The following is a 15888-nucleotide window of genomic DNA, read 5'->3' on the forward strand; positions in this document are numbered from 1 at the left end:
GGTGAGTACATAGTCCCCTCTTTTACTGTTTTCCAAACATTTTGGGGTGAAACACATGTGCCTACTTGTTACTTTCATGCTTTTCATGTTTTCATATCATATACTTGCTATTTTCATTAGTACACTATTAGTACACGATTTCATTATGTTTTGCTATGTATGTTTACTTAACATGCTAGCACATTGTTTTACATCACATTTCTTTTGCTATGTATGTTTACTTAACATGCTAGCACATTGTTTGACATCACATTTCTTTTGCTATGTATGTTTACTTAACATGCTAGCACATTGTTTTATATCACATTTCTTTTGCTATGTATGTTTACTTAACATGCTAGCACATTGTTTTCACTACTTTTTCTGCTATGTATGTTTACTGAGCATGCTAGCACATTGATTTACATGACTTTTCTACTTTGTATGTTTACTTAGCATACTTAGTACATTTGATTTACATTTACCTTTTTCATGCTATGTATGTTCATTTAGTCCATACTTAGTACATTCACATCACATCACATGCTTACATTCGGTAAAACATTTGGTTTGTTTAAACGGTTCTTTTACTACATTCATTAACATTAGCTACGCCGCTCTGTAGTAAGTAATGGTACCATAGGACTTGACAAATCCCGTTCCTGACATCCTAGGTTTGTTTGGGTGTAAGGAATGACTAAATCCGTGAACATTTTCACTTTGATAACCTTTACTCTAAGGTTATCCTGCTGTCTCAAGGCTTGAATGTATTGCGTTTAACATACCGCATAAGTGTTTATATCAGTATAGCATGCACATAACATAACATTGATTTAAACTGAGTTTTACTTCAATACTTTGTTTTGTGCATTTTCACCTATGGTTTAGTTGATACATATTTCACTTGCCATACATGACTTTTTGTTTACACATTTCATGAATACATTTGACATAGACATTTTTGACATGGTTTTTACTATGACATTTGACAAATGGTTTAGACATAGGCAATTTACATTGATGGTTTGTTTGGGTAAGTGATTTGAGTAACGAGACGTGTGTAATGTGATACAAGCATGGTGGATACGCCGCTGGTACTTCCTATATATAAGTGCTTGTATTATATTACATGTCGTAGCGTTATTTAAATCATTCAATTTGGACTTATACATTTTATACAAATAACATATTTTTCACAAGACATTGTTTTACAAAACAGTTTGATTTATACAAATTCATTTTACTGGGTTATTCATTTAACCTTACATTATTCTTTTAAATATACATATCTATCATCGCTTTTCAAATGATTTATAAAACAAAACATTTTACAAGGATCATGACTGACTTTTGTTAAACAACTTTTTCTAAACTTATAAGTCATGAATCCTAAATCAATAAAACCTATGTACTCGCCGGCATTTTTATGCTGATGTATTTTCACATGTGTTTCAGGTACTATATTTGATGATAATTTTGACGCATGCTCACATAGGATTGGACGAGGCCTTAGTGACATTAAAAGATGCAAGACTAGTTAAATTTTGTATTACTTCTTTGTTTGTTAAGACATTGTAACTCTTAAATCAATAAAACAGCGTTTCAATTTCCCATGTGTTATGAAACAATGATTCTGTTGCAACACTCCCCGATGATTCCGCCATGTTTTGTTGTTTTACGTGGTCGGGGTGTGACAGAAAAGTTGGTATCAGAGCTCATGGTTATAGGGAATTAGGTTATTAGTAATGCTTTGACCTAGTCTATAACCTTCCTAGGACCTTAACACGAGTTTACTTGCGTTTAGTCATAAAACAATACCGTCACTTATCCTTAGGTGACAACCAGAACAAGAACATAAATTTGATCCGCTTTGAAAACTAATCATCTGTTCTAGGATGATTGATTACTAGGTATTGAACCCTTTGTTATAAGGTTTTGAACCCTTCCAGTTTGACTCATATTTGGCTTAGTGCCTTTCGAGTTTTCAAAATCCCGTCAAAGTTTGGGTCTAAATGATGTGAACACGTGCAAACTGGAAGAGTGAATGCATGTACTCTGAGTTTTCTGTCTAAGGCTAGAGTGTTCTTACAAATCCGCAGTATCGGACCAGTCACTCTTACCTGGGAACTCTTGGGGTGAGTGTTCACTTATAGGCGAGCATGTCTTCAGCGATACATTATTATGACCCGCTTGCTTTGATTTGTCACTGTCTCATTTGTTTGCCTTAGGTAACAAACAAGTGATCGCAATTCGTACGCATTGCCTTTCTGTTTTGTTTATCCGATAAAATTTCATTTGTTTCTTCCTATATCTTTCATTTTCTTCTAGAATGTCTCTTTACCTCAGCAACGGTCAAATGACCGAGAAAACAGCCAAATTTGCCTAGCAAATAGGAGAGGTAATCCTGAAGTCTGTGGATTTAGGTATCGCCATGTCTCGTCTCAAAAATGGAGCCACTCAAGAGTCACCGCGGGAAGCAGAAGTCGAGCTTGCACCAAAATCAAAGAAGCGTAAAGCTTCAAGGAAACCCGTTGCTGTCACATCAAATCAAACGATACCTAGCCAAGTGGCGACACCACTAGCTAAGAAGCCCTACAACGGAACTGCACCGATATGCAACAAATGTAACGCACACCACTTAGCTCACCTACAGTGTCGTTTGTGTGCATCATGTGGGCGACTCGGTCACCTGGCAAATGCTTGTCGATTTACCCCAAAGCAAGGTGGTCCAAACCAACCTCAAGTAAATCCTGCACAAGCTCGTTCTTGCTACATCTGTGGCGAAATGGGCCATTTCCGAAGAGATTGCCCGAAGATTGTCAATGCAAATGCAACCCTTGGATGAGCATTTGACTGAGCAAAAGATATTGCTGTCTTATGCGTTTGTTTCTTCTGTTTTCTTGTATTGTGAAACAATCTGCCTTGTTCATAAATAAAAGTCGTTGTTCGCATTTCTAATATACAAATGTAGTTACATATGTGTATGGCATTTCCCTATGATATCTACATCAAGGAGCTATGCTCTTTACAAACTACTCTTGTGATTCTCCCTTTCAAGTGATCGCTCATGATTTCCTCAAAAATTTTAAGTACTCGTCCCATTCTAGGAGACGAAGTACATAAGATAATGTGACATTATGAGTAATCATGCTCTTGCACATCTGTGCCTTTGAATCCCTGGTTAGATAACTAAGGGTATTTTCAATTCTCATACTCGTTATGTTCTGACTTTTTTTCAACATGCATAACATAAGTTTTCAAAACAACCTTCATGACTTCAAAAACATTTTATATAGTTCAAAACCATTTTTTTAATATAGTGTATTTACTTAACATATCATATGCATAATTTCGAAAACATTGTCTATATTTTCAAAAACAACTTCCATGATTTCAAAAACATTGTCTATGTTTTCAAAAAAAAAACAACCTTCATGATTTCAAAATGTTATTAAGACAGTATAATTACTTATATCAAGTGCATGATTTCAAAAGCATCATTCATGTTTTCAAAAACCTTATACATAATTTCAAAATTCATCCCGCATAATTTTTAAACATTTTTATAAATCTACCTACCTAATACACCTACTTTATGATTTCAGAAGTATTATATATAAGGTTTCAAAAACATTGCACACATTTTTTTAGAACCCCATGCATAGTTTTCAAAAATATTTTTCCTCATACATTGACTTAACCTTCAAATTCCGCCTCATATGTCGCCTTGGCATATCTAGCATCTCAACTTCATCAGCATTTTTACTTCATGTTTTGACTTAAGCACACCCGGTGCAAGATTTCAAAACATCTTCAATTCCCAAAATCCATATGGATCCTTTATCTTCACGATTAGATCCTTGTGGATTATTGTCATTCAAATCAGGATCCTTAATTGGATTCCTTGTGTACCTTAATTTGAACATTTCGGTTCCTTACAATCGAAATCGAATTGCCTATTTAAGATCTTTCTATCTTCATAGTTAGATTCTTGATAATGTTTAAAGCACCAATCAAAATCCACTGATTGGATACCTGGTGTGCTTTAAATACATGTGCTCTGTTAGCAGAACAAATTAACAAAATCATGACAAGTTTAAAAATCAAGATAAACAATTTTGTGGTTATGTGACTATGTGTTTATGCATTTTGCGTTTTCTTTTATGCATATTTTGTGTTTTATACTCTGGATATTCGTTATCCAAATCCTCGTAGAACCTTTCATATCTTCATATGAGGGATTCGTAGTAGGATATTCATAGGGTACTACCTTAAATCCTGAATGGGCTTCTACGTAATCGTTAAGACCCTTGGATTATATAGTACCATTCCATAGTTCAAAGAGACCCCTTTTAGTGGTCTAGTCAAAAGATTGATTCAGAATCTGGTTAAGAATGACATATGGTGATATAGCTGAACAGACTCTTGGTAGTCTATTTAAATCATTCGTTGATTTAATTAAAGGACCCCAGTATGGTCTAATCACAATCATCACCGGCTCGTTCAGTGTTTCCTTCACCTACACATTATAAGATGCACTACGTGACTATGCAAGTAATTACATAATTATGGATGCATACATAATTATGAAGTTCAGTGCACGGAAACCGCGGTAAGACTTATTATGTAAGAACCAATAGTGGCAACCATAACAAAATGTGAATAATGTAATAGAGGTACGGTGGACGCACCAATAACACTTTATATACTTGTATATAAGTGACCCTCTCACATTGCAAGCATGATGTTATTTAAAGTTACTAGAAGTTCAGGACTCTACCCAGTGCTGTTCGATCTTTTCAACTTCATGTTTCAAGCTCTCGCAAGTTTCCTCTAAATAAATTTCGGGACGAAATTTCCTGAAGTAGGGGAGACTGTGACACCTGTGTCACTTCAACCATCAAACAAATACCAAACCAATGAAATATTTTATTTCATACTTGGGATTTGTAGAAACATGTGTATCATTTGCACATATCAACTCTTGTTCGATTTCGGGCTTTAGATCGCTTTCTGGAGGGTTATAAGCACACTGATGCGTAAATATAACCAGTTTAATGCAACAAACACTCCGGAATAGTGACATAGGCTTAACATACCTTAAATAACCTTTACATAACTTAGAAATAAGTTTTGGAAGGTTTGGTATGCCGAAATTAAGTTAATTCGCTTACAGGGACTAAAATTGACAAACTACGAAAGTATGCCGATTTGAACTGTAACGAACATTCCGGAACATGCCCATAAGTTAAACACACCCTAAATATCCTTTACATAGCTTAGAAATAGGCTTTGAGGGGTTCGGTGTGCTAAAATAAACTTTTGGGTCATTCAGGGACTAAAAGCGTCAAAAAGTGCATAAGTTTGCATTTTCGCACATATCTTACGTTCTGAATACATCCGGACATCCAAAAATTTATGTAAGCATCCTTAAATTATGACTTTGTGTTTGGCATGAGAAAAATCCATTCGTCGCGCAATTTGGACCGTTTTTGCGTTCGTTACGACTTCCGTCGTAATTAACCGAACAACGCAATCATACGGTCAAACGAACCGACATCCGGAATATTTTTGAGCACATTTTAAGTTCCCTATACTTTAACTTCATTTTAGAGCTTTGAAATGGGGTTCACGGGGCTTAAACGTGTCAAAAATGAGCCGAAATGCAAGTTTTGCAAGTTCAGGGGCTAAATTGTCATTTTTGAAAGTTGATGGTCTGCAGGTCCCTTACGGACCGTATGGACATGTGCTTACGGTCCATAAGCAGTCCCCAGATCAGCAGAATTTCAGAAACATTGAATCTGGCCTGTTCTAGCTATTTTGATGGTTTTAATCCCTTGTTTTCAATACCATTTGATGGTTTTCATGTTCCCATTGTATTCTAATACCTTGGGCCCAAGTGTAAGGTTGAGATTCAAGCTCGATTTTCGAGGAACGATCCTAACGGTTGTGGATTTCCTATAAATACCCACTTGCTTTCACTTGGTTTCCCCACATTTGATCTGATTCTTGCTCTCTAAGTGGAAGTAATTGCTTCCTACCTGAGAGTGAATCGGGTCAAAGCTTGCGGGGACCATTTGTAAGTATTCCTTCGTCTCTATCGTTAAAGTCAAACTGTGTTTGACTTTCTGCTTTGACCAGTTTATGGTCAACGCGAAGTTCGTTTGAACTTCCTAACGTGAGCGTAATCACGATGGTTATAGTCCCTAGTGACTATACCTACTGATTACCACGTTATCTAGGCTCAGTGACTAGTCGTAGTTTCGGCCAAAATGCGTTTTCTTGCGTATTTTGTAACCAAACTACTCTAGGGTATTAAAACCGTTTGTTTTAATACCAAACCTGTTTTCTAACTTTACTAAACATGTTCTAGCATGTTTAGCTCGTCGCTTTTAGATTTGTGCTTGTTTAGGGTCGTAAAGGTAAGCGATCTAATCAATCGCTTATACTTTCGAACCCGACCCATTTGGTCGATCATTAGGATCCGACCAAACACTTTAGGAGACCATAGTTGTATAAGGAATAACCTTCCGAGGTTATACCTTATGGTCACGTCATTTAAGTAGTTGTATGATAAGTAGTTCTTATGCCTTAGGTAAATTACCAAAATGCCCTTTTTGCACCAAAATTTATTTAAAGCATATTTAACCTAAATTTTGACATCTAAACTAATTAGGTAACTATATTAGACATGTTAAGGCATATTTTACTTGTCATAGGACTAGTTAAGCGGTCCGAACGCGTTTTACGCGAACGACGCGTTAAAGTAGCATAAGCTACCTAAACGGGTCGTAATGGGTCGTAAGCACTTAGGTTAGGTTTCATTCTAGTATGTGGGCTTTGATTAACCATATCATATGAGTTCCAATACTCATTTGGTTTACAAAACCTCATACTATCCAATCCCTCGATTTAGGTCCGGTTATTTATGTAGTTATCTATATAGGGTGCCGTTTGATTTCCGTGATCCCTCTAGCTTTGCTTGGTTGTTGTTCAAGACTTCTAAGCACCCTCAGGTGAGTACATAGTCCCCTCTTTTACTGTTTTCCAAACATTTTGGGGTGAAACACATGTGCCTACTTGTTACTTTCATGCTTTTCATGTTTTCATATCATATACTTGCTATTTTCATTAGTACACTATTAGTACACGATTTCATTATGTTTTGCTATGTATGTTTACTTAACATGCTAGCACATTGTTTTACATCACATTTCTTTTGCTATGTATGTTTACTTAACATGCTAGCACATTGTTTTACATCACATTTCTTTTGCTATGTATGTTTACTTAACATGCTAGCACATTGTTTTACATCACATTTCTTTTGCTATGTATGTTTACTTAACATGCTAGCACATTGTTTTCACTACTTTTTCTGCTATGTATGTTTACTGAGCATGCTAGCACATTGATTTACATAACTTTTCTACTTTGTATGTTTACTTAGCATACTTAGTACATTTGATTTACATTTACCTTTTTCATGCTATGTATGTTCATTTAGTCCATACTTAGTACATTCACATCACATCACATGCTTACATTCGGTAAAACATTTGGTTTGTTTAAACGGTTCTTTTACTACATTCATTAACATTAGCTACGCCGCTCGGTAGTAAGTAATGGTACCATAGGACTTGACAAATCCCGTTCCTAACATCCTAGGTTTGTTTGGGTGTAAGGAATGACTGAATCCGTGAACATTTTCACTTTGATAACCTTTACTCTAAGGTAATCCTGCTGTCTCAAGGCTTGAATGTATTGCTTTTAACATACCGCATAAGTGTTTATATCAGTATAGCATGCACATAACATAACATTGATTTAAACTGAGTTTTACTTCAATACTTTGTTTTGTGCATTTTCACCTATGGTTTAGTTGATACATATTTCACTTGCCATACATGACTTTTTGTTTACACATTTCATGATTACATTTGACATAGAAATTTTTGACATGGTTTTTACTATGACATTTGACAAATGGTTTAGACATAGGCAATTTACATTGATGGTTTGTTTGGGTAAGTGATTTCAGTAACGAGACGTGTGTAATGTGATACAAGCATGGTGGATACGCCGCTGGTACTTCCTATATATAAGTGCTTGTATTATATTACATGTCGTAGCGTTATTTAAATCATTCAATTTGGACTTATACATTTTATACAAATAACATATTTTTTACAAGACATTGTTTTACAAAACAGTTTGATTTATACAAATTCATTTTACTGGGTTATTCATTTAACCTTACATTATTCTTTTAAATATACATATCTATCATCGCTTTTCAAATGATTTATAAAACAAAACATTTTACAAGGATCATGACTGACTTTTGTTAAACAACTTTTTCTAAACTTATAAGTCATGAATCCTAAATCAATAAAACCTATGTACTCGCCGGCATTTTTATGCTGATGTATTTTCACATGTGTTTCAGGTACTATATTTGATGATAATTTTGACGCATGCTCACATAGGATTGGACGAGGCCTTAGTGACATTAAAAGATGCAAGACTAGTTAAATTTTGTATTACTTCTTTGTTTGTTAAGACATTGTAACTCTTAAATCAATAAAACAGCATTTCAATTTCCCATGTGTTATGAAACAATGATTCTGTTACAACACTCCCCGATGATTCCGCCATGTTTTGTTGTTTTACGTGGTCGGGGTGTGACACTACATTTGGTCGACTTGCAAGGTTTTAAAGTTGACAAGGAACATGCACTTATCTGCTGGAGCCAGCAGTGCAAACATCGAGGAGATAAACGAATTTGCTAAATGGCTTCTTGAAATTGGCGAAGGCAATGTTGGTGATGGTAGCGATGGCGAGTTAACTATAGAGATACCAAACAGATCTTTTAATAACGGATTCATCTGATCCAATTCAAATTTTGATTGACTTTGTATATCCTTCAATTCTTGACCGTTTTAAAGATCGTGACTACTTTTCTGAGAGAGCCATACTCGCACGTAAGAATGAAGTTGTTCATGGTATCAATGATCGTTTGCTTGCATTGTTTCCTGTTGAAGAAGTAGAGTATCTTAGCTCCGATATTATATGCCCAACTTAGAAAATTAATGATCCATTACACCAAGATTTATATAATCCTGAGGTGTTAAATAGTGTCAATGTTTCAGGATTACCAAATCATAGATTGGTATTAAAGTTGGGTGTTCTAGTGATGCTTTTGAGGAATATTGATCAACAAAACGGTTTATGTAATGGTACGCGTCTTCAAATTACACGTCTTGGTAGACATGTTATCGAGGATGAAATATTATCGGGAGGTAATGTTGGTTCAAGAACTTACATTCCACGAATTAGCCTGATACTCTCGGACAAGAAAATACCCTTCAAGTTTCAACGAAGGCAGTTTCCAATAACCGTATGCTTCGCGATTACTATTAACAAAAGTCAAGGACAATCTCTATCAAGAGTCGGTCTATCCTTGAGAGACCCGTGTTTTCACATGGTCAGTTGTATGTTGCACTGTCGAGAGTAAAGACTAAAGATGGCGTCAAGCTTTTAATATTTGACAAGGATGGGAGGCCGACAAATAAAACTACAAACATTGTTTACAAAGAAATCTTTGGGAATTTGTAGTTTAACATTTCGAGTTCTTTTAGAACTTCAAAGTTTTTTAGCGTTCTTTATATTACCTTCATTGGATTTGCGATTTTGTTTTGTTATAATTTCATTTGAACTTCATGGATTTGTAGTGTTTTTTGTATTTATCCTGACTTTCTTTATTGTTTATAAATATTAAGATGTTTGGTAATACTTATTTTGATAAGTAATATTTCACATATTTAAAAGATTCATATAATTATGGAAATGCATTGTGTGAAGTTAATTATAATATTGTATATGATTTTTTATAAAATAGTAGTAAAAATATATATTCTAAATATATGTGACCATGCTTAATTCATGGGAAAACAACATATAAACAATATTAATTTTTTTAACAATGATTCATGATACATAAAATAATAAAAATGTTATCAAAAAATAAGAACTAATCAATTTATGGCTACTCTTAAATACATTTAAAATCCAAGTTGTATAATTTAATTTCTTTATAAATAACACGATTTATGTTTGATTATAAACTTGTATGAGTATGTTTGGTAATACTGATTTTGATAAGTAATATTTCACATATTTAAAAGATTCATATAATTATGGAAATGCATTGTGTGAAGTTAATAATATTGTATATGATTTTTTATAAAATAGTAGTAAAAGTATATATTCTAAATATATGTGACCATGCTTAATTCATGGGAAAACAACATATAAACAATATTAATTTTTTTTAAAAAGATTCATGATACATAAAATAATACAAATGTTATCAAAAAATAAGAACTAATCAATTTATGGCTACTCTTAAATACATTTAAAATCCAAGTTGTATAATTTAATTTCTTTATAAATAACACGATTTATGTTTGATTATAAACTTGTATGAGTATTTTTGGAAACTGTTTTTTATTAACAATATTATGGAAAGTATTAAATAGATAGTCAATTTATATTTATTTAGCTAATAAAACTGTTTCTAAATATACAATATAATCAATTTATAGAAAGTATTAAGTACATTTAATAACAAATTTGTAAATTATTTTTCTGTTAATAAACAATCGAAAAAAACAATCCAAAAAATATTTTATAATTTATAAATATACGTATAATACATAATTTTGTGAATAAAGGTATTGTTATAAACCAGACATTTTAGGCCCAACCCATTACTTATGGGCTTTAGGGTTTATGGTTATGTTTATCTCTATATATTGTAATGTTGAATATTGTGAAGGATTGAATTCAGTTTATCTCTTTTTCCCTTTGGTTTTTATCACGTTATCAGGCACGTAGACTCTAACCAACTGAGATTACCGGCAATCTGAAATCATCCACAAGTCGCTATCATTCAAAACATTCTCCAGTTCATCAAATCCGGGTACACTATCAATATCTCGTACTTTATTGAATATATATTTTTTTATTATTGCGAACAACATTCAAAATACTTATTCTCCTATCAATATCTCGTACTGATCTGAGGAGAATATATTATGAACAAATACACTATCAATATCTCGTGTACTTTAGAACAACTAGGATTTTCTTTTGATTTGTATATACAGAGATGTATATTATGAACCGATACAACAACTAATGAATCGATATACAATAAAATTAGATTTTTTCCTCTCAAACACACGACGGTTCCTACTGTCATACATAACAATCATACCCGAAAATTTTTTTTCCCGGCGATTGTCCTTAACCGCCAATCACAATCCGGCCCGGCACATTCACCGGCAGCGACGATGCGGTTTCTCCGATCTCCGGCTGCCTAACCTTCGCTGGCCGGCCTTGCCATCGCCGATGGCCCGAAACTCACTGTTTTGAAGACTAGAGCGTCAATCGCCGCCACGGACGGCGGCCAGAAGGTTAATTGTGCATCAGCGGTTGACGGTTTTGAGAGGTTAGGTTGAGTTGCGAGTTTTGAAGAGGATACTGTGGATTTATTCAGCATTGTTTTGGAGGTTTTTGATTGATTTTATGATCGGTGTGAAGGTTTTCCGGTGACTGTGAAGGTAGGTTTTCTATTCCGGCCGGGTGATGTTTATAAATAAAGCACATGGATCACTCCAGTTAAAACATCTTTTTTCTTCTCTCTCTTAATTGCACATAAAATGGCATACAGCTGTAATATAGTATGTTAATGATATATTATATAACATATGATATTACATAAATATGATTTGTATTTAATATGATGAAAGGATATGGAGTACAGCTTTTGACGAAAGTTTTAATATATTTCAATATATTCATATTTTAATCAAATTAGATTTAATGTGACGAACTTGCACAGTTGGATACCACATCCCAAAGCATTCATATCAAAATTAACAAAATAAATAAATAAATAAAACGCTTTAATATATACTTTAATAATTTTGATTCACAAAAGTTTCATATATTTTATTATATATTCAATAACTTATCAAAACTTGAATTCGCCGCACTTGACATCTAGGGTAACAACTACCTCCCCATGGACTTTTTATGCTAAAATTCATTTGACGGCAAATAATTTGGGGGAGACAATTATTGATGGTAATCAAACTTCACCTCAAGATAAAGCGAACGCTATGATATTCCTCCGCCATCATCTTCACGAAGATCTAAAGCGGGAATATCTAACTGTTGAGGACCCCCTTGAATTATGGACAAACATCAAAGAACGTTTTGACCACCAGAAGTTGGTCTTACTCCCCAAAGCCCCCTATTAAGGCTTCATTTACGACTACAGGATTTTAAGACTGTCAGTGAATAGAATTCTGCCTTGTTCCGCATTATCTCTGAAATTATGTGGTGAAAAAATAACCGATGAAGACATGCTTGAAAAAAAACTTTCTCAACGTTCCATGCCTCAAACATGCTCCTGTCGCAGCAATACCAGGAACGTAAATTTACTAAATATTCTGAATTGATATCATGTCTTCTAGTCGCGGAGCAAAACAACAAGCTCCTACTACAAAATCATCAATCGCGACCCGCCAGTGCAAGCCCATTCCCTGAAGCGAATGTGGCAAATTATCAAAGCGGACGAGGTAGAGGCAGAGACTGCGGCCCTAGCAGAGGTCGTGGTCGTGGTCGAGGACGAGGATATACATGGCATCGAGAGTCCCAGAACACTAAAAATAGTGGTGGTGAATCGAGTCGACATAATACGGGGCGACCTTCAAAAGGGAAAAATAGCGGGAACCAAAACAACATTTGTTATAAATGTGGGATGCCAAATCATTGGTCCCGCACATGTCGCACTCCTAAACACCTCATTGAGGCATCTCAACGCATAATGAGAAAAAAAGGAAAGAATACAGAAACTAATCTGATTGAGGATAATGTACCTTTTATGCTTTACTTTTCATCCTGTGACCTTTGTATTTTGAAATTCTTGCAATGTTTCATTTTACTTCTTTGCATTAACTTTTATTTATTTTTATTTCCTGAAGAAATATGTATACTAGCTCCATTAAAGCTATTATTGGTGATGAATGTCTAGTAGATAGAGGTAGTACTAACACTATTCTCAAAGATATGAAATTTTTCTCTGAGTTGTCTCCGGCAGAAACACCGATTAGTACTATATCTGGCGTTAGTAACCTTATCGAAGGCTCCGGTAGAGCACACATAACATTAACTTCGGGTACCAAATTAACTATTGATAATGCATTATATTCTAGTAAATCCAGAAGAAATTTACGTAGCTTTAAAGATATTCGAAAAAACGGTTACCACCTAAAAACAATATCTGAAAATAAAATTGAATATCTTCATATTACTTCAAACAAAAATGTCCAAGAAACAATTGTTGAACAATTAGAAGCCTTATCCTCTGGATTATGTTGTACTAATATCAATCCTATCGAATCATACATGGTGAGTAACCAAAAGCTATTAGATAAAGACACATTCAATATATGGCATGACCGTCTAGGTCACCCTGGTAGCATAACGATGAGACGAATAATCAAAAGTGCAACTGGGCACCCTCTCAAAAACTTAAAAGTTTTGCTACCACAAGACTTATCATGTGCAGCATGCTCTCTGGGCAAACTTATAACTCGGCCCTCACAAACTAAATTGATACATGAAACCCCATCATTTTTAGAAAGAATCCAAGGGGATATTTGGGGGCCTATTCATCCTCCGTGTGGACCATTCCGCTATTTCTTGGTCTTAATAGACGCATCCTCAAGGTGGCCACATGTGAGCCTTTTAGCTACTTGAAATGTAGCATTTGCCCGACTTTTAGCTCAAATCCTACAATTGAGAGCCAATTTCCCTGATAATTAAATTAAAAACATCTGAATGGATAATGCGGGAGAGTTCACATCTCAAGCTTTTAATGACTATTGTATGTCAATTGGGATCAATGTTTAACATTCAGTACATCATGTTCACACACAAAACGGTTTAGCTGAATCTCTGATTAAACGATTACAAATAATCGCTAGACCACTCTTAATGAGATGTAAACTACCATCTTCTGCATGGGGTCATGCTATTTTGCATGCCGCTGCACTGATTAGATTGAGACCAACTGCTGATCATGAATACTCCCCATTGCAACTGGTCTCCGGACGAGAACCAAGTTTGTCCCACCTTAGAATTATTGGTTCTGCGGTATACGTACCAATACCGCCACCACAACATACTACAATGGGACCCCAAAGAAGACTGGGTATCTATATTGGTTTTAGCTCCCCGTCCATAATTAAATATATAGAACCAATGATGGGAGACATGTTTACAGCACGTTATGTTGACTGTCGTTTTGATGAAACAATGTTCCCAGTCTTAGGGGGAGACAAGGACAAAGAAAGACTGGTAACACAAGAAATAACGTGGAATGCATCATCGCTATCAAATCTCGACCCCCAAAGTTGTGACAACTCGTCCTTTACCGACCCTTGTATTACGTGTAACTGTTGATGAACTTATGTGATGCTATTAACTGATTGAATGTTACGTGATTACTTGTGTTTACGAATACGTTACTTGAACCGAATGCCTAACCGAACACAAGCCCATTCGGGCCACACACTAGACTCGAAACCTCGGCCCAAGTGAGGTTTCGGCCCACACTCCTTATGCGTACATGATACATATACCATTAGGGTTAGTTTTTCACAAGCTTTGCAAACAAGAACTCACGCATACAAACTCTCTCTCCCCCTCGTTGCTTGGAAACCGACGGCACAAGAACCAACTTCTCATTCGGATCACACTCCTTTACTTGTAATCGGTTAGTATGATTGATTATGTTCTTGTACGATGTATGTGGTTTAGTTTGTGTTCTTGCAAATCGTTTGTTCACCATATGATTGTAATCGGATGAGTTATGTTATCGAGCTAAACTAATTAAGTGACATAGGTTATCATAACCAATCTGCTTGTATGTAAATCGGCTCCTACGTATGTTCACACAAACCGGATTGTATGATAGAAGCCTAACAGTGATTTGTGATGTTGATTGTAAATCGGTTGCATGTATGTGTTAATCGGTTAGGATGCATGATAGGGTTGCAAGATTTAAAACCAACCGATTGCTATGTGTTTGATTATGAACCGATTGTGTATTCTTGATACTGTTATGCATTTGTTTAAAGATGAACATGTTGAATATGATATAGAAATCTGCTAATTACTAGGTTTGATCTGAATTGTGAAACTGCTTAGTTGTTTGCATAAATTACGGAATGATTGTTGCGTATGATTATGGAAACCAGTTACACACACGGTTGCGACTCGGTATCACTGATTGCGAGTCGGCACCCCCACTCGAGACCACACAACGACATCAGTCGGAACCATGGTTGCGAGTCCCGTTGCGACTCGTAACCGGACCATGATGAGCCGAAATCACCATTGCGACTCGCAACCCCCTGTTGCGACTCGTAAACTCCTGCTGTGACTCGTAACTCTCGGTTGCGACTCGAGACCTGACTCGAGACCACCTAGTCTCGAAGGATATGCATCTGTCGAGATCTCCCTTGTTGCGACTCGAGATCTCTAGTCTCGAGTCGAGACCATGCACGTGCACATAATTGGACTTGCACACTGACACGAGCCCAACTAATTGGGCCGGATAATTGGACTTGTTTACATCTCTGCTAGTTGGACTGCTTATCTGGTTGGACTGATATGTTGTTATGGGCTATTATTGTCATTGGGCCGGGTTATGATTGGGCCGAACACTTAGATTGTTTATCGGATTGCTGATACGTGTACGTGTTTGCCATGATTATACGTGATTCAATATACGTGCTATATACGAACCTGACTTATGTGATAACCCTGTTA

This window comes from Helianthus annuus, chromosome 16 (genome assembly GCF_002127325.2).
Source record: "Helianthus annuus cultivar XRQ/B chromosome 16, HanXRQr2.0-SUNRISE, whole genome shotgun sequence".
Lineage (NCBI taxonomy): Eukaryota > Viridiplantae > Streptophyta > Magnoliopsida > Asterales > Asteraceae > Helianthus > Helianthus annuus.